Source organism: Schistocerca cancellata, chromosome 5, assembly GCF_023864275.1.
Source record: "Schistocerca cancellata isolate TAMUIC-IGC-003103 chromosome 5, iqSchCanc2.1, whole genome shotgun sequence".
Lineage (NCBI taxonomy): Eukaryota > Metazoa > Arthropoda > Insecta > Orthoptera > Acrididae > Schistocerca > Schistocerca cancellata.
In genome coordinates, this window is record NC_064630.1 from 483,632,661 (window position 1) to 483,652,352 (window position 19,692).

Here is a 19,692-nt window from a genome sequence, read left to right on the forward strand (position 1 = left end):
TATAACCACAAAAGGAGTTTCGAAAGACAAATTCTTTTTAAATGAATAGGACACTTATGGTACTTTGTAGCATACCGTCGATCATGGGATATACGTTAAGTATTACATGAGGGCCAACTCCGCCCTCCTAAATATTTTTCACTTCTGCTTATAAACGTTATAAATAGAATAAAGGGCGATACACAAACTTTGGTCAGCATGTTTGGATTGCTGAGACTTCTTGTATACATGTATGAGCTTGCGTGTTTCTGAAGTTCTATGTATATGGTTATAATTTAACTTTCACTACTTATAAGGGCCTCCATGAAAAAAGGAATAATCTTAGGACAAAGAAACTTCGTGGAAACATTTGTAAGGTCATGCCGAAGAGAAATATTGAATAAACCATTGAAAGAAACAAATTTTAATTTCCAAGTGAGGTGGTTCAAATCTGGTGATTCTGGTGGTTACGCTGTTTGGAACGATTTGCCATTTTGGTTTACTCTTGAGATAAGCCGACGGTCAACTGCGCCATAAATTGTTGAAGTTATTACTGCCGTGGTTAAGAACGCAGGGGGCAGCGTATCATCAAGCAGTGCACGAGGTGTCACGACTGCTCAAAGTTCATGGTCCACCGTTCCAAAAGTGCTGCGAACAACTGTGAAATGGTAAACGTAAAAGCTTCTCTTCAGTCACCAACTTTTGCCACGTGACGCAGACATTCGAGCAGACTATGCTCTTAAGTTTCCTGCAAGGGCTGAAGCTGAGGACACGTGGCCTTGGAACATTTTGTGGAGTGACGCAGCACACTGTCCACAACTGTAGCATTTGTGGACAGCCACCGCCAGCGAACGTTCATGAAGTACCCCTGCATAGTAAACGCGTCTTATGGGGTGTGGCTTCACGGTACAATTCATCATCGATGGTCCTTTGAGGAACTCGGACCCCTAGGACTTGGAAATGCAACGTGAAAGGTACACATTACTGTGGTCTGCTTGGCCAACAAGTGATCCCTACTCTGAGGGAGAGAGGTGCTTTTGGCCCAACTGTTTTGATGACCGATGGAGCTCCACCTCACACTGTTCGTGTGGTAATTCAGTTTGCTTCGTAACGCATTTGGAGAAAACTGAATCGTTCTGAACTGTGTAACCATCAAGATCAGTATACTTGAACCCTCTCATGAGGAAATTAAAATGCATTTCTTTCAATTGTGTATTCGTTATTTCACTTCCACATGTCCTTAAAAACGTTTCCATATAGTTTCACTGTCCTACGATAACTCGTTTCTAACAGGGACCCCTCTCGGGGGGCGGGGGGAAGTAGCGGAACTTTAGTTGTAACCAGCCCGTATTACAGCCCATTGTCGGTCCCTACATTCCGTACACCTTTCGCAAAAAGAGACTTCTACAGTCATTAAGAGCTTTCTTCGTAGAAACGGATAATAGTCTCAGTAACAATACAGTGCAGGTAAGTTTTGTTCTCATTTATCAAAACAACCACCTCTTCCCATTAACGGCGTAAATTCAATAGGTACAATTCCTATGTTAATAAAATGAAGTGGACAGACCTACGAAAAAGAAACTTCGTGCTGAGTTACTCCACGTAAATGTCAGGGATCTGCAAGGAATTATATTATTTCGAAAACCGAACTTTTCTGCGAGCCTCTATAAAGGCGTGGCCTTCACGTAGTTCTAGCCACTATGCGAAGTGACAGCTGGCGATTACGTAGCAGGTGCGAAGAGAGCAGCGCCAGGACTTGCCCCTTACGAAGTTATCACTAAGCGCCTCGATTTTGGCTCTTCATCCAGCCGGGGAGATTCGACTGTTTTCTGTTAGTCTGCAGAAAACATATCACCACAAGCGAACACTAAATATATCCCTCTAGTGGCGTTCTAACTTCCAGTTGACATGATCGAGAAACCTGAACCAGTCTTACATTCAGAGCTCGGATTTTAATAATAGTTGCGTAACTTTTCACTTTAATTTTTTAATGCTGTTGTGGAGCGTACGACTTAAGGATTTTATTGCTGCATCTATGAAAGCGGTGGTATTTGGTGATGAGGATTAAGCACAAGCACGACAGGAATCTTATGTCAGAGCTCATGTAATTCGTTGTAGTCTTCAATTAATAAACTGGTTTTACGCTGTTCCCCAACACAACTGCTACCACCTACATCAACATGAACCTGCTTACTGAAAGCCTTGGATTTCCTCTACAATTTTTGTCTCCCCCCCCCAAAAAAAAAGACCCTCCATTACCAAACCGTCTTATCCTTCACCGATCTTTTATTCAAGTTGCGCCACATAACTCTGTGTGTGTGTGTGTATGTGTGTGTGTGTGTGTTTGTTACGCAGAATGTAGATTTTTGTGTAGACGTGAGCTGCGCGCAATCTTCAATTTGAAGCGCGTGTTCTTTTAATGATTTCTATATCTGCTTTTAATAAATGATCTGTGCTGAACACATTCCGACGCCAGCGCCCTCTAACCGCACACCCGTTGCGCAAGTTGTCCCACACCCTGACGCCAGAGGTGCTAGCAAATTACCTGCTGCTCCAGCCCACGGCGGAACAGTATTACCTGTCAAACCGCAAACACTGCGATTTATTACGGTCGACAGCGGTTGCGCCAACCTCTCGCCTCCTGGAAGTCAGTTCCTTCAAGCGTACCACTGCTGCTCCTGTATGGAAAACTGGGCACTTGCTCCACAACTCCGGTAAACTGAAGCCAATCAATACCCTAGACTCACGATTCTCATAGTGTTTTTGACACACGCAGGAAGGGTTAATTACGAGAATGATCATGTATTTAGTTTATTTACACTTTCTTCTTCATGAAAGGGCGTACAACCTCAATGTATTGTCTAAATGAAGAAACCCTTTTAGCAACCGTATGCTGTCAGTTTTACTCCTTTAATGCACCATGCGCATAAATTACATTAGTGGCCAGTTTCGGCCTTAGGCAGTTATAAAACGTCTGCAAAATAAAACGGGAAGTACAGAAGATAGGTGAAACACACTAGTGGACGATATTACGCTTGTATACTACAACTACTGGCAACGGCCTTGCCGCAGTGGATACACCGGTTCCCGTAAGATCACCGAAGTTAAGCGCTGTCGGGCGTGGCTGGCACTTGGATGGGTGACCATCCAGCCGCCATGTGCTGTTGCCATTTTTCGGGGTGCACTCAGCCTCGTGATGCCAATTGAGGAACTACTCGACCGAATAGTAGCGGCTCCGGTCAAAGAAAACCATCATAACGACCGGGAGAGCGGTGTGCTGACCACACGCCTCTCCTATCCGCATCCTCAACTGAAGATGACACGGCGGTCGGATGGTCCCGATGGGCCACTTGTGGCCTGAAGACGGAGTGTGCTTAACTACAACTACTGTTTAAATTACTTCCACGATACTGGTGATGTGTGTGTCACATTTAAAAATTTTACTTCGTATTATGTGGGGATAGACACGTTCCCACACATAAACATGTCGAGTGTTACAAATATAATCTTGCATATACCAATCAGCTTACAATCACAACTTTAACAACGCGTCATAGAGGCAAAAACCTGAATGAGATTTTCACTCTGCAGCGGAGTGTGCGCTGATACGAAAGTTCCTGGCAGATTAAAACTCTGTGCCGGATCGAGACTCGAACTCGCGACCTTTCGCGGGCAAATGCTCTACCATTTGAGCTACCCAAACACGACGCACGCCCCGTCCCCACAGCTTTACTTCTGCCAGTACCTCGTCTCCTACCTTCCAAACTTTACAGAAGCTCTCCTGTGAACCTTGCAGAACTAGCACTTCTGAAAGAAAGGATATTGCGGAGACATGGCTTAGCCACAGCCTGTGGGATGTTTCCAGAATGAGCCATGTCTCCGCAATATCCTTTCTTTCAGGAGTGCTAGTTCTGCAAGGTTCGCAGGAGAGCTTCTATAAAGTTTGGAAGGTAGGAGACGAGGTACTGGCAGAAAAGCTGTGGGGACGGGGCGTGAGTCGTACTTGGGTAGCTCAGATGGTAGAGCACTTGCCCGCAAAAGGCAATGGTCCCGAGTTCGAGTCTCGGTCCGGCACACAGATTTAATCTGCCAGGAAGTTTCAGGCAAAAACCTTATTAACAGGTAACTTACTAGTCCTTGTACATTCGTTTAGCAGAATGCCGTGTACTTTTAAGCACTCTCTCTCTCTCTCTCTCTCTCTCTCACACACACACACACACTCACACACACACACACACAATTGTTACAAATCACGGCTAACGTGCATCAGCCGAAGAGTATGCTAAGAGCTGTCACTTTGCAGACAATGTTATCACCAGAGGGACCTTCATGTGATCAGTCTTGCGTACATGTTATTTCCTATTAAACTTCCTGCATAATGGATTTTGATAACGCTTGTAATCATTACGGGCATAATCCAACCTTTCGTTATTGCTGCAATAACGCTACGTGATCTTATTAAATCTTTTTGAAAAACTGGCTTCAGTTTTCATATGCCATTGCTGAAAACAGCGTCTATGCTTGTTGTCATTAAATACTGTAAACGCTCAAGATCGATGCGACCTGGGACTGTGATCAGATGTAAGGACTGTTTTACTACAGTGGCGAGGGACAGTAATGTTGAGCCACTTTACCACTTGTGTCATGACAATAGGCAAGGAAGTTGGTTTCAGCAATGGCATATAAAAATGAGGCCAATTCTTAAAAAAAACTGGTATGTGCAAGATTATATTTTAACAGTCGACCCGTGAATGTGCGGAAACGTGTCTGTCCCACATAATACGAAGTAAAATTTTTAAGAGTGACATACACATTACCAATGTCATGTAAGTAATTTAAACAGTAGTCTTAATATGCAAGCATTATGTTTTCAGCTAAAGTTTTTATCTATTTACTGTGCTTTCGCTATTAGATTGCAGACAGTTAAAATGGCTCAAGGCCGAAACTTTCCAGCAATGTAATCTACATGCATGGTGCATTAAAGGAATAAAACCGACAGGCTACGGTGGTTAAAATGGTTCCATCATTCATGTATACTGCTTACGTCTTGTGAATATTCTGCAGTATGTTTGTAGTGTCACGAGCTGAAACCCAAAATATTAACAAGAAACAAACTGAATGTCCTGATTAAATCCGTGTGCCGTACCGGACTGCAACTTGAACCTTCGCATTTTACTGATAACGCTCTGAATACTATCTGGGCATGCCTCAAGGCCGACTCAGTACAAATCCGCCAGCACCGTGCTCCACCTCTACGCAACACCACACTGAAGTATCACTTTCCGACAGATTAAAGGTGCGTGTCGTACTGTCATATTAAATAGCCAAACTTGATCGGAAATGAGTTCTTGTCCTACAATTGAACTTATTCATCGCTCGCTTTATCCTTTTTATAAAAGCGCTACGCTATACAGACCTACGGCATGCCATCCGGAATAGGCAGGTTATTTGACGACCGCCTTTTTTCTCTGTTACTTATTGCTTCTTTCAGCTTTGGAAGTGATTTTTGATTGGAAAAAATGCTGAACTGCAGGCGTTAATGAACCCACGCTGACTGCGTAAGTTACTACTGTCGCGCCACAAGATGTCCGCTGTGATAGGGGCAAGAAGCGCGGAAAGAGGAAGCGGCCTGTGGACATGCGCATCACGAGTACCGAAATTCTAGGTGGTAAACATCAGCCGTATCATTGTTTAGTGCGCGGCAGTTCGGGCTGCACGTTGGGGCCAGCTGACATTCCTACAAACTACTGCGACTTGTCGTAGGTCCAGGATATGGCTCTGAGCACTATGGGACTTAACATCTGAGGTCATCAGTCCCCTAGAACTTACAACTACGTAAACCTAAGGACATCACACACATCCATGCCCGAGACAGGATTCGAACCTCCGACCGTAGCGGTTGCGCGGTTCCAGACTGAAGCGCCTAGAACCGCTCGGCCACACTGGCCGGCCCAGGATAGCAGTTCACATGTCGGAAGAATGCAAGGACATACCACCTCCACAGAATTACACTTCGTACAACAGTGTGGTATTCAAAGCAACCATATCCACCTTTACGCTTCAAGGAATTTTTTTTTCCATTATCTCTCCGTTGCATTTCTAATATCAATCCAGTACTATGATGTATGTGGTCTTTCACCACGCGTCCACTCTAGTATTTTACTTTCCTGGTATGGTAGCAACAGTCCGTCTGCGTCGAACCGAAAGTGATGGGGTAGTGGTCAAGACACAAGAGTCAAATCGTCGTCCGGTCACGATTACCGAAGTCTACCTACGTCTTCCAGTTCAATTGAATGCTGGGATGGTTTCTTCGTGATCGACACGGGCTACTCCTTTTGATCCATGCCAGTGCTTCAACTCTAGTGATGTCTTCGTCCACGTTCGACTTCATCGAGCATCTTGAAACTAATGGCGACAAATTTCGTATGGGGATTTCACACATAGAAGATATTTCCACAACCCACGAGGTGTTTTCACCTCACGCTCGACTACACAACGAGACAGTTCACGGATTTATAGCGCAGGATCACTTTCCCAAACGGCCACAAACGCACACTTGGGCTGCAATGGAGCGGCTGGAAGGCTTCTAGAGATAATCAGCAGAACGCAACCGCACCAAAGAGCAGCTAGGAAGCTAGTGACGAGGCGATGGGGCGTCGCCGGAGCCTATGTGTGTGTGGCTGTGTGTGTGTGGCGCGATGTGGGCCGTCGGCCTGCAGTCCCGTTAGCTGACACCGAAACGCATGTCCAGGCGCTGCGCCTGCCTGCCTGCTCGCCTCCTGCTGCCCGGGGCGCCACCCCGTCTCTCGAGCACCGCGCTCCTACGGCGACGTTCCGTACCTTGCACGACTCTTTACAGTCAAGCCAGACAAGCTATCCTGATGTCCCTTGGAAACACTTGTCATCGCCCTACATGCAATATCGTCCGATAGCATAGTTCAGCTTCGGCCACAACATGTTAGTTTTATGTGCAACTATGAAACTTCCTGGCAGATTAAAACTGTGTGCCGGACCGAGACTCGAACTCGGGAACTTTGCCTTTCGCGGGCAAGTGCTCTACCAACTGAGCTACCCAAGCACGACTCACGACCCGTCTTCACAGCTTCAATTCTGGCAGTACCTCGTCTCCTACCTTCGAAACTTCACAGAAGCTCTTCTGCGAAACTGTTTGTATACGTTCATCGGACGAAAGATTAGTCAGCCCCTCTCTACCGCTACGAAGTACATTCTCTGAGTGGCGGAGTGTATATAGCACTGTATTACGCGTTATGTTTTCTTACCGTTCCAAAAGCGTACTGAGCGCGGGAAGACTTAAAGTCACTGGAATATACATACCAATCCGTTGTATGGAATCGTGCAGTTAAGATGGGTGGACGTGGAGAAGTGACACATTGATAGAAATGAGCTACCGTATTTGGACGTGCCCGTGGCCACTCTGAATGAAGTTGTCCGATTACTTGGTGTACCTGGTACTGGAAGCAAATGTGGTGGTGAAGAACTTGTAGAGGGAGACCAAGGCTTGAGTACAGTAAGCGAGTGCAAATGGGTGTAGGTTGCAGTAGCTATTCCGAGATGATGAAGCCTGCAGAGGACAGACTAGTGTAGCGAGCTGTATCAAACCATTCTTAGGGCTGAAGACCACAGCACCACCTACGCGGACTGATACAGCGTCTACAGGGAACGGCGACCACTGACAGCCCCGCACGACGGCTTAAGAACAGTGATCGTAAGAAGATTCTAACCGACAGTGGTCGGAGACGAGTGTCAAGGTTTATCAGTGACAAATTGTTTCGAACCTGATGAGACGTGCTGTTGTCTGAGAACGCAGCTTCACCTAATATGGATATCTGGAGTCGGATACCTCGCATACGCCGCTGATCACAGAGGCGCGTAAACACGCACGTCTTCAACGGACAAAACAACACAGAAACCCGACGGAAGCTGACTTTAGTGCGTTTCGATGAGTCGCGATTTTGATTCTTTCCAAATGCTGCAAGGCGTCGAGTGCTTCGACGAGTCAATGAGCCGTGTAACCCTCAGTGTGTGCAGGGTACTGTACATGCTGGAACTGGTTATCTGATGTTTCGGTGATGCTTTTCTTACTACCTATTCAGGTTGCCAGAAGTCTGCATTGTAAGCAGAACTCTAAACTTGTACAGAACTTTTTCCGTTTTTTTGTTCGCCGGCCGCTGTGACCGAGTGGTTCTAGGCGCTTCAGCCTGGAACCGCGCGACCGCTACGGTCGCAGGTTCAAATCCTGCCTCGGGCATGGATGTGTGTGATGTCCTTAGGTTGGTTAGGTTTAAGTAGTGCTACGTTCTAGGGGACTGATGACCTCAGATGTTGAGTCCCATAGTGCTCAGAGCCATTTGAACCATCTTTTGTTTTTGTTCAAATAAAGGGAAGGGTAGCACCATTCCAATATAATCTTTTGAGATGCGTCAGCCTAACGCATAGAACTGCCGTTATTTGCAAATTTCCCCCAAATTAGAAAAATCCCCTAAGAATCTTGTGCAAAAAGGAATACTACTCAGGACGTGCCAACAGTAAATTCCACAAAAGTCTTTCAAGTCACTGCTAAGATCCTAAGAATGTTTAGAATGACTAAGTTAAGTGCAACACACGGAACGCGGCAGCTATAACTGATGCGCACGCAGACGGGACATCCGACGTCACGAGACAGACAGCGCCGTCGGCAAGCAGCAGAAGTTGGTTAACGTGATGTTGCACTCTCAGCGCTGCCCAACGACAGTTGTATTTAGCTCGCAAACCATACATTATACAATTTATTCACGAAAATGGGCGTGCATGGAATTCCTACGTTAGCTCCATTAAAACGCACATTTGCTTTACTGCCATGTACTAGTCATGTCTTTCTGTCTGTAATACAATTAAATAAAAACTGTAATATCTGTGAGTCCGTAATAAAAAAAAGAAACATGTATGCCCACTTAGTAAGGAAAACAGCTTATAAAAGTGCATCAAATCGAACAAACTCACTCCTGACAGAACGTGCACTTTCATTTCCGTAACATCAAATATTACTGAAAATGATTTCTATTAATTTCATACACTGAACCTATGCTCCTAGTGAGCTCGTGTTACAGTCTTCTAAAGGCTTTAATTGGCGAAAAGTTATAAACTGACATTTAATTATAAAAAAATCTAACAATAATGACTCGTTTCTGTGAATCTTCATTGGGTTGTTGCACTGAAACGTCTTATTCTCACACCATGTGAGTTATAACGCGAAAATAACAATATTAAAATTCATTAACCACCAATATGACCATTAACGATTCGTTCTCGAGATATTCACCGTGCTGATGCTTAGAAAGAATTTATACTAATAAAGTGTAACGTGTAACAGAAAACCCATCCAATATTATGGCTTTCTGCTAGACACGACAAATACGATATGGCGTCTTGATTTCTGCTTGTGACGTAGGGAGCGTTCTTGTTTCCTGATGGTTCCACTTCACGTGGCACGTTGCCGAAATATCGCACAACTTATTTTGTGTTTCACGTGATAAAATGACTGCTCGACGTTAGCTCACTCGTCCCGTGTGCCGACGGCTTTAGTCTGTATTTATCAGACGCTCCTGAGGCCAGAAAGCTTTATAATGAAACTTAAGATGTGCCACTCAAGTCGATGCAAATACTGCGGGCGGAAAATTGCAAGAGAAAGTGTTCAACGAAAGGAGATAAAACTATTGGTTTAAAAGACGATTTTAAATCTGTATACGACAAATGCAGTAATTCTCAACACTAAGGACATGTTACTTCGTAGTCAATACCAAAAGCTCAGAAAAACGTAGCTTTAAAAAAAGGCTTCGATACAAATAAAGACTGGGATACGTTGAAAGCTGAAGTGCAAAAAAATTGACAAGTTGACTGCCCTTCAAGGTATCCGGTTTAATTTCGCGGTCTAGGGCTTCAACGCTTAACGCAATTTATTACGCCAAACTAACAATTAGGATAGAGCTATTTCCTTTTTTATTTTCAATAGACGTATTTCCATTGTGCCTTGCAATCATTAGTGACGAAAGAAATTGGCGATAAAACTAATTTTGTTATCTGAATTATTTAAACACACAATTCAAGAATGTTAATTACGAAAATACCACGTCTGACATAGAAATCGACAAAGTAATTGCGGTGCCTCCGACTCCAACTTCGGTTCCGATAAAATCAATTCCGTTACGACCTAGTCCAAAGACGTGAGGTCTGCCGCCTGGATTGGCTGCATCGTGCAGAGCTTCGAGAATATGAAACAGCTCTGTGGGAAGATCTCATGGGTAACCATTGGGCAGCCGAGGAGGAGCAGGAGAGAAGGAAGTGAGAGACGAGCACCGGGTGGGACGGTAAGTCGGACAGCTGCTGTCACGCGAGCCCCCGCTGACGTCGACATCGACGTCTCCAGCGTCGGGCCACCGCGCTAATCGACTTCGTTCGCACCTTCCTCGCCAGCTGCCTCCCGTTACCGAGAACTCTGGAGCCCTGCGCCCCACAGCAAAGGTTCTTCTACGCTGTTACTTCTGACGTTACCAGCTCCCAGACGACAGGTGACAAGAGCTTGTTGTCAAAGGACATCTTGCTTGTGAATGTGTACATTACGAATGCAACTGGTCGGTGTACTTTCTACGCCGAAGCAGTCAGAAGGGCAGATGCGTATATAATGGGTGTACCATCAAATGTTTGTACAGTAGCTTCTTTTTTACATCAAACCTCCGTAAACTGAATTTCTCGTTAAATCGAAATAACTGTCTGGTCCTTTGAAAAACCCTCGATAAATCGAAGCGATTGTCAAGACAGACAACCAACAAACACTGTATAATTCGAAGTTAGCGGCTAACACTCAGTAATTAAAATTGCTTCGTTCCTTTCTCTACGTTCAACTCTTCACTACACTCATTTAACTACTTAAAATGCACAATGTACTACAGCATGTAAATCGGTAGTAAAAATAATTTCAAAGAGGTACAAGCGTTTGTTTCTCGCAGAAAACAATCAGGTTATTGACGCCGTGCAATGTGGAGTGAAAAAAATCATTGTAGGAATAACTATGTGGGATCCACTACCCACGTTGTCAACAATCCTGAAGCCGGAAGATTGGATCGTTGAAAATGTTCCAAATGAAGGGAGAAAGCAGACTCGGCACGGTACATTCCCGCGTCTTGAAGAATACTCACGGAAATTCATTGCTCAGCGCAGAGGGCAAAACATTCCTGTCAGACATTACATGGGAAAAAGGAAGGCTAAGTCATTCGCTTCGTCTCTAGTATGGGTGGCTCTGTAACTTCAGAAAAAGACATAACATCAATTTTATAATATTTGCGGAAAAAGTGCTTTCGTTAATAACAGTTTGCTCTGCATAGAAAAATGAACTAGAAAGACTACGTTTTCTAAAGTATTTCCTGATCATCCAAAACTTATTTAATTCGAACTCTAAACTATTCAAACCATTTTTGAGTTACATTGAACTCGAATTCGCAAGAGTTGGCTGATGTGTTTACTTTTATGTGACCTATCTGCTTGCGCTACTCAAAATGAGTGGACCGACACTTTCTTTGCTACAAAAAGAGGGAAATATCGTATTTATGGGCCTGAATAACAAATGTCAGACACATTCAATTACATACTTCTTTTACACAATCTGACAAAAACACACTGAATACAATAATTTGTGTGTTGTAGTTGGGACGGTTTAAATGGCGCGGCGCCCAAAAGTTTTGTCCAGTCCATAAAGAAAGGAGCTCCGCCGTGGCAAGCGGTACGTGATGTTTCCTCCACTCTCAATGGACAGCTGAGTAAGCTTGCGGGCGGCGCACCATTCAAATCGTCGTAACAACAACAACACAAACATTTCTGCAATTTGTCACATCTAAAAAAAGAACTTCGTTAGTGTGTGTGTGTGTGTGTGTGTGTGTGTGTGTGTGTGTTAAAAAAAATGTCAGCAACACACTACCTGTCTGAACTCCTCCCCCCCTCCCCCTTCCACATCATAGCTGCAGCTGTCACAGTTAGGTGGAAAATATAAATGCTTCCCACTATCTTCCGCAGGTCTCGTTCTCTTAGTTTTACATGATTATTACCTCATCAAAATTATGTTTAGCTGTCCAATGATTTACAAGACGAAATCATACAAATTGTCTTTTCACTGCATATACACAATTGCTCTCCACCCTCAATATTTCCTGTATCGTGAAACCATGAAATGTAATTTTTATACGTTGAACAACGTGGTTGTTGTTTCTTAGCAAAATTCCAATCGTCCAGTAATGCTTTAGAAAAGCATCGAAAGAAGGAATTCTTTAGTGTTCATGTCTGATACAGCAAAAACAACGTTTTTACGCTTCCAAAACGAGTTTTTGCTACGCAGTGGAATGTACGCTGGTAATAAACTTACTAATCTGACCCGTTTAATCCAAGTGCTGGACTGTGTGTCGATTCAGCTTCCCGAAAACCGTTTCACCTGTCAGGGAGTTTGTGTACGTACGTTATTCGGCACTTTTAGGCCTACAGTGTGGTTTCATAAAGTTCGTGCATCAAATAAAGATAAAAAAATTTCATTTCTTTCGCTTCCAACAATTAACATTTCTGTAACATAATGGTGTGGCTTCCTCAACCATGAACCACTGCTAATGCACACATATTTGCCCCACAGTAAGAAAGACATTCACTGCGTGAGAAACGTAAATGTGGCCATCTGAAAATGGGTACCTGCGATAAATTACAAAAAACAGGCTACGAAAATAGAATGAAAAGTTGTGACAGCTGGCTCACATAGTCGTATAAACTTCACACAAAACTAGAACTTATGGTGCAGATTTCTTCTAATTGTGTTGTCAGATTAATTAATGCACCTACGGAGGTAATAAAGGTTCTTAAAAATCTTATCGACAAAGAGGCACTGAGGTGTTCGCCTTTCTTTAATTGAATATTCCACTACCTCGTTGTAGATATGGGCATGAGAAGAATAGCAGTAGAACGAGGGGTTGTCGATCTTACTTCGTCTCGTCTGGTTTCGCAAATGAAACCATAGTCAAGCAAAGAACTTGCTTGCTGTCGTATTCGCTTAGGACATGCGTATGTTGGCCCGAAAGTATCTGGGAGGGACGAATGGAGGTGACGACACTGAAAATACATTTACTGCACGGATGCTACCAACCTATTGATAGTGGATACACGTTTGGGATCGTGTGCGTTTCTTGCACACAGTGAGACGCCTTTTCGTAACATTGCTAGCGACACTGAGCTGTTTACGCTAACGTTACCAACAACAAATGCAAAGAAGATTCAATAGATCTCCAGTCACGGCGAGAAAGTTATGCTTCCTCTTTTATAAAATTGATTATGTTAGCTATTACAAGATACCTTATATACTTTATTTTCACTATCTTGTAAGTGTTGACACCTATTCCTATTAATATCTGGTTACATATATCTTACAGGAAATGAATCTGAGACTGTCAGTATTTCAGATCACATAACAGCGGTCTAACTGCGCAACTCCCTAACGTTTCTAGTCAATACAATTTGCAGGACACTCCAAAGTAAGCCAGTCACTGTACGAAGTGAAACGAGCACCCACCTGAAAGCATTTGGAGCAGAGGTAGAAACACTCAACAGCGGACACTGACGTCGCAGGTCGATACCTCGGACCACCAAGGCTGCTACCGACATCACTACGGGTTACGGACTCCATCTCACTGCGCTCGCTGTGACGCAACACCTCAAGCTCCCTCGTCACTGACGTGATAATACTTTCACAACTGAAGGACGCATTCCTTGAAATAAATATGAGCCACCAGCAATGAAAGCTGTTTATATCCACTCAAAATTACTGAGCTTTTGTAGGATAAAAGAGGCAGCTGTAGGGGAAAGAAGTTTTTAACAGGAAGCAACACGTCGCTCTTAACGAACAAAATCCTTTCTTCCAGGAGTGCTAGTTCTGCAAGGTATGCACGAGAGTTTCTGCGAAGTTTGGAAGTTAGGAGATGAGGTGCTGGCGGAATTAAAGCTGTGAGGACGGGCCATGAGCCGTGCTTGGGTAGCTCAGTTTGTAGAGCACTTGCCCGTGAAAGGCAAAGATATCCCGAGTTCGAGTCTCGGTGCGGCACACAGTTTTAATCTGCCAGGAAGTTTCAAAATCCATAGATGTACGGGTAATTTCGGGTGTACCCCAAGGAATCGTAACGCGTCGGTAGCTCTCTGAGGCCGTTCGCTGATGATGCGATTTTCTATAAGAAAGTCGCAACGCCAGAAGACAGTAACAATTTACAAAAGAAGTGCGTTGCACTGATAAAGGGTGCAGGGACAGCGAGTTGAATCTGACGTAAAAAAATTAACATATCGCGCATACATAGGAAAAGAAGTACACTACTGTACAACTACACTGTTGATGACAAATTGCTGGAAACAGTCGCAAAATATCTAGGAGTAACTACCCGCAGCGACCTTAAGTGCCGAATGACACACAAAACAAATGGTAGGAAAAGCTGATGCCAGACTGACATTCACAGGAAGAATCTTAAGGTAGTGTCTTACAAGGCAGAGAGAGAGAGAGAGAGAGAGAGAGAGAGAGAGAGAGTCGTTCATCATAAGAATAAACCTGATGTAAACAAACACAAACGCGATGATTGTTCAGAAGCTGTAGCACACGTACAAGTGTTGTTACGCTCTTGGAAGTAGGTCCTACTTATGTATTAGATGTTATTAAGTTAAGTTAAATGAAACTTTTAAGTCATTCAAATGTATTAACAGCCATCAACGTTTTTCTTAATCACGCTTTAGCTACATAGTTTTGTATTTCAAAAATCGTGTACAGTCACAGCCTCTGCAGCGTTGTGCTCCGATTGTCGCGCTGTTAATGCGCAGTATGAAAATGGCTGAGGCTGCTTTCTGTTCCGCAGTGAAACAAGCGAGTGCAACACGGTTAAAAAGTACCGAGAAATAGGCTGTTCTTAATGTTTTTCATGTCCGCCCCAGTAGCTGAGTGGTCAGCGTGACGGATTGCCGTCCTCCGGGCCCGGGTTCGATTCCCGGCTGGGTCGGAGATTTTCTCCGCTCAGGGACTGGGTGTTGTGTTGTGTTCATCATCATTTCATCCCCATCCGGCGTGCAGGTCGCCCAATGTGGCGCCGAATGTAATAAGACCTGCGCCAAGGCGGCCGGACCTGCCCCGCGAGGGGCCTCCCGGCCAATGACGCCAAACGCTCATTTCCATTTCCAATGTTTTTCATATATTTACGGTGATAATTGGCTTTGAAGTTTTCCCAGTGGTGTATATATGCAGTCGATACTGAAACCCCCTCAGTGAACATTTGGTGTAGTCTGTAGCGTAATGGAATGTGAACCAAACGCTATTATTCGTACGTTCGTTCCAATTTCCTCAGTAACATTTTTTCTCGCGCTCGATTTGAAGTATCTACATCTCATAATTATAAAACTCACCATCATTTTTCATGAATAATGCACGTCCTCTTGTTTCAAATTACATATTGGGCGCGAAATTCCTGTTTCTATTTCAAATACAAATTCCATTACAAATACAAATTCTTAATTATCGATGTTTTATTAAAGACTGTTCATAAAAGTTGTTTAAATTAAGAAAATATAAGTTTAATTTTTTAAGGCAAGAAATCCTCTTTATTAGGACTATGTCCATTGTTTTATACCACAGAGGTACATAAAGTATCGTGAAAACATGAAAAACAACCATTTTCACAGCATCGGTCACATCATACAAATGCTGCATTTTTACATTTGCTATTGTACCATTACAATATGAACCCAACGGAACAGATCTGGATCCCAGCTGCGGGATTTGGTCCGAGAAGTAACTAGCTGCAAGGCGTACTTTAACTAAAGCACGCAACTTTTTCTCACGGTACTGCCGAACGCTGGCGGGATATAGAACGGCTCGTCATAAAAGAAGAGTATATGCTGCGCCTGGTTGGCCTCGTGGATTCTGTTGTCGACAGGCTCGCTATCAAAGTAGCAGGTGACACTTCCATAACTGAAATGTATTTCTTGGCTTCTGATAAGAAAGGAGCTCAGTGGCTTCAACATTTAACTACACGGTGAAATCCTTGAATACTCTCTTACGTTACACACAGCTTACGCAGAAAAATTACCCTGTGGTTAAGTCAGGAATTTTCATCATTCTTGTTTTTAATTACAATTCTACGTCCGCTAAAAACGATAACGTATTGCGGTTTTCGTCTAGACGTCTAAGGAGCGTATTGTGGGAGATTTGCAGTGTATTATTTCATTCTGCTTCAAAAATTAAATGACACTGGAAGCTGTATTGTTCCCATGCTCGTCTTGTTTTTACGTGTGAAATTCAGCTGGCTACGTCACTGCAGACCAGCTGTACCAGCTGACTGGCCAGTATTGTCCAAGTTAAATGCCCCGGTAAAGTTGTTGTCCTGTATTACCGTCAACTCGGTGTGCTCGTCACGCAGAACACAAAACGCAGCCTTATTATCGTATTTGACAGTACTCGACACAGCTTGGCAGCAGCCCCACGTGTAACGGAAATCCATTGAGGTTCCAGCAAACGCGGAAGAATACATAATGCAATGTTTACATCAGGTTTATCCTGATGATGAACGGATTACAAGAGCGTCTCGTCTCGTCACTGGATCGTTTAGTCCGCGCGAGAGCGTTACAGAGATGCTTAACAAACTCCAGAAACAGGCGCTACACGAGAGGCATTGTGCATCACGGAGAGGTTTGCTATTTAAATTTCGAGAGAGTACTTTCCAGGAGGAGTCGGATAACACTTTACTACGTCCCACAAACGCCTCGCGAGATGACCACGACGAGAAAAATCTGGATATTAGGCATAATACAGTGGCTTCCTGAAAATCGTTCTTAGCGAGCGCCATTCGCGAATGGAACAGGGAAGGGAGCATCAGTTAGTCGTACCAGAAGCATCCGCCACCACACACCGTCAGGTTTGCGGAGTACTTGTGTAGATGTAGAACAGATCTACTACTGCACCATACATGTACAGGGTGGCGCACGAAATGTGTTACCATTTTGTTTTTGAATATAAACTTTATTCTCAATACAGTCTGAAAGGAACATATACTACAATAAAGAGCCGTCCATGGAAACTTGTTCGAACTCAGCACATGCTCAATATGTCCACTATTTCGTTTCCTAACTTCCTTCAAACGAACACTGAAATTACTGATTACCCTACAGCACATGTCTTCCGTAATTTCACTGCAAGCTTGAAGAATAAGTCTTCTGAGCTCCATTAAATCACGTGGACGTTTCGGGAAAATTTTTTTCCTTTAGGTACCCTCAAAGAAAAAAGTCACCAACCACGTAACCACGTATGTGCCCGTCTGCCACCGCTCAATCACAGGAAGAGCCGGCCGGTGTGGGCGAGCGGTTCTAGGCGCTTCAGTCGGGAACCGCGCGAACGCTACGATCGCAGGTTCAAATCCTGCCTCGGACATGGATCTGTGTGATGTTCTTAGTTTGGTTAGGTTTAAGTAGTTCTAAGTTCTAGGGGACTGATGATCTCAGAAGTTAAGTCCCATAGTGCTCAGAGCCATTTGAACCCCTTTTGTCACAGGAAGACCATTATGCAATGGTCATGGCAACATCAGATTGGAGAGCAATCCGTTTATAAATTGCATCGTGCTTTTCAGTGCCAGTATTTGGACGGCAAGGTTAGGAGAAATGCAGTTCCTAAACACCAGTCCTCGATTAGATTCCAAACCTTCCGCAGTGTCTCGTAAACTGAGGACATGTGACACTGTTGATGGTGATCCATCCATCGGGTGCGGACGTTACGCTCGGCGGCCCCTTTGTACTCTTGGAGAAGAGTACGCTAACCCCCTCTCCTTCATGCGTACCAGCACAAACGTAACAGTACACCGTGCAAACACTCCTCACAGCCATCCACACGACACACGATACGCTCTTGACGCATCTCAACAGAGGACTTCTGAACAGGTCATCATCGACACGGAACTGGAAGGGCAGAATGCACGTACACAAATCCCTGGAGAAGAAACGGCGTACACGGGCGTGTGCGGGTGTGCCGGTCGGGTGTGACGGTGGTCAGTGCTAGGACACGAGCCGCGGCGCTGCGGTTCGTTCACTCGGTCGCTGTTACTCATCAGACGCCAAGGTCACGCGAACAAAGGCGCTCCATCTGCCGAGGAAACTGCGCGAGCCCTAGCCCGGCCGGCCCGTGGCTCGGCGCCAGAGGATGTCCACAGCAAACCGCCGCGGGAAACGCCCACCGACAAAGAGGACGGCCCTGTCGCTTGTAAACACGTGCCGCCCTAGTACCCTCTGCTGGACTCAGCTGCTTCTTGGAGCTGTTTCCATTGCTATTATGACAGTATCGAGGGAGCAATAAACAATTTTAAAAAAGTCAGATTGGGATTAAAACTCAGATTGAAAGAATATCTCGATAAGATTCACTGACACTTGCTACCCTCAGTGAATGTGCGGAAGAATTGCAGGAGATGTCGAACGGAATGTACAGTGTAATGAGAAGACATTACTGATTGCGAATATACTGCAGAAAAATGATAGTAATGTGAAGTAGCAGAAAAAATATTACAGATAAACTTAAGATTAAAAACTGCTGACCACTAAGTAGACGGAGTGAAGGAGTTCTGTTAACTATGAAGCAAAGAAGCCATTCCTGACAAAAAGAAATCTTCTATTATCAAACACAGGCCTTAAACTGAGGAAGAACTTTCAGAGAATGTACGGTTGCAGCACAGCACTATGTTGCACCGAATCGGTGACTGTTGGAAAAAAAAAAAATAGAATCAACGTGTTTAAGACGCGGTGCTGCTAAAGCACATTGAAATGTGTGTGAACTGATACGGAATGAGGTGGTTCTCTTCAGAATCGGCGATGGAAGGAACATAATAGAGAACACTGACAACAAGAAGAGGCAGGGAGGTAGGACATCTGTTAAATATCTCCTATGGTACTTGAGGCTACTGTAGAAGAAGCAGACTGGAATTTATCCAGCAAAAAATTGCGGATGCAGTGAGCACGTGCTACTCTGAGATGAAGAGATAGGAACATGAGATGAATTCCTGGCGGGCCGCATCAAACCAATCGTAAGACTGGAGACAAATGAGGGAAAGGCAAAGAAAGAATAGAAGGATGACAGAGAGAGAGAGAGAGAGAGAGAGAGAGAGAAGTAGCCGGAGACGACAGTGCTACGTTGTACTCTCGAGCTATGTTCAGCTGTGTGACCTGTGGAAATCCATTGTCATATAAAGAAACAAGGCTGAGGTTAGGTTTAGTATCTACATCGACTTATATACGGTATATATACTCCGCAAACTACTATAAACTAGCGTGCGGAGGTACTTGGTACCAATATTTGCGAAATTCTGTCCTGTCTTACACCTGTGATGACTGGGCGTGGACGAAATGAGATGGGTTGAAACTAAAAATTTTGAAGAAACATTTTGAGGAAGATATTTGGAGCAACCCATGATATATCAGAAGTCTATGACATCTTGTACAAAATGGTAGGTACGGATTGGACACGCACTTCGAGCTAAAGAAGAACGGTAAATGCACCAGATGTGAACAGACATCGAAGGACGGAGGACAAATGCCAGGACAGAACTAGTAAATGAACGGCTAAGAGCTTTCATAGCTGGTTAACAACAAAAACTACTTTTCAAACATACCAAATGTTTTATTAAA

General features: G+C 44.2%; 1 protein-coding gene and 1 pseudogene across 1 annotated transcript in view; one reads left to right on the plus strand and one right to left on the minus strand.

Annotated features, from left to right (window-relative positions):
- LOC126189025 (nuclear receptor coactivator 3-like) overlaps positions 1-19,692 on the minus strand; it is a 299,208-nt gene that overhangs the window by 225,130 nt on the left and 54,386 nt on the right. The window lies entirely within an intron of this gene.
- Positions 3,033-3,149, plus strand: LOC126189873 (5S ribosomal RNA; annotated as a pseudogene).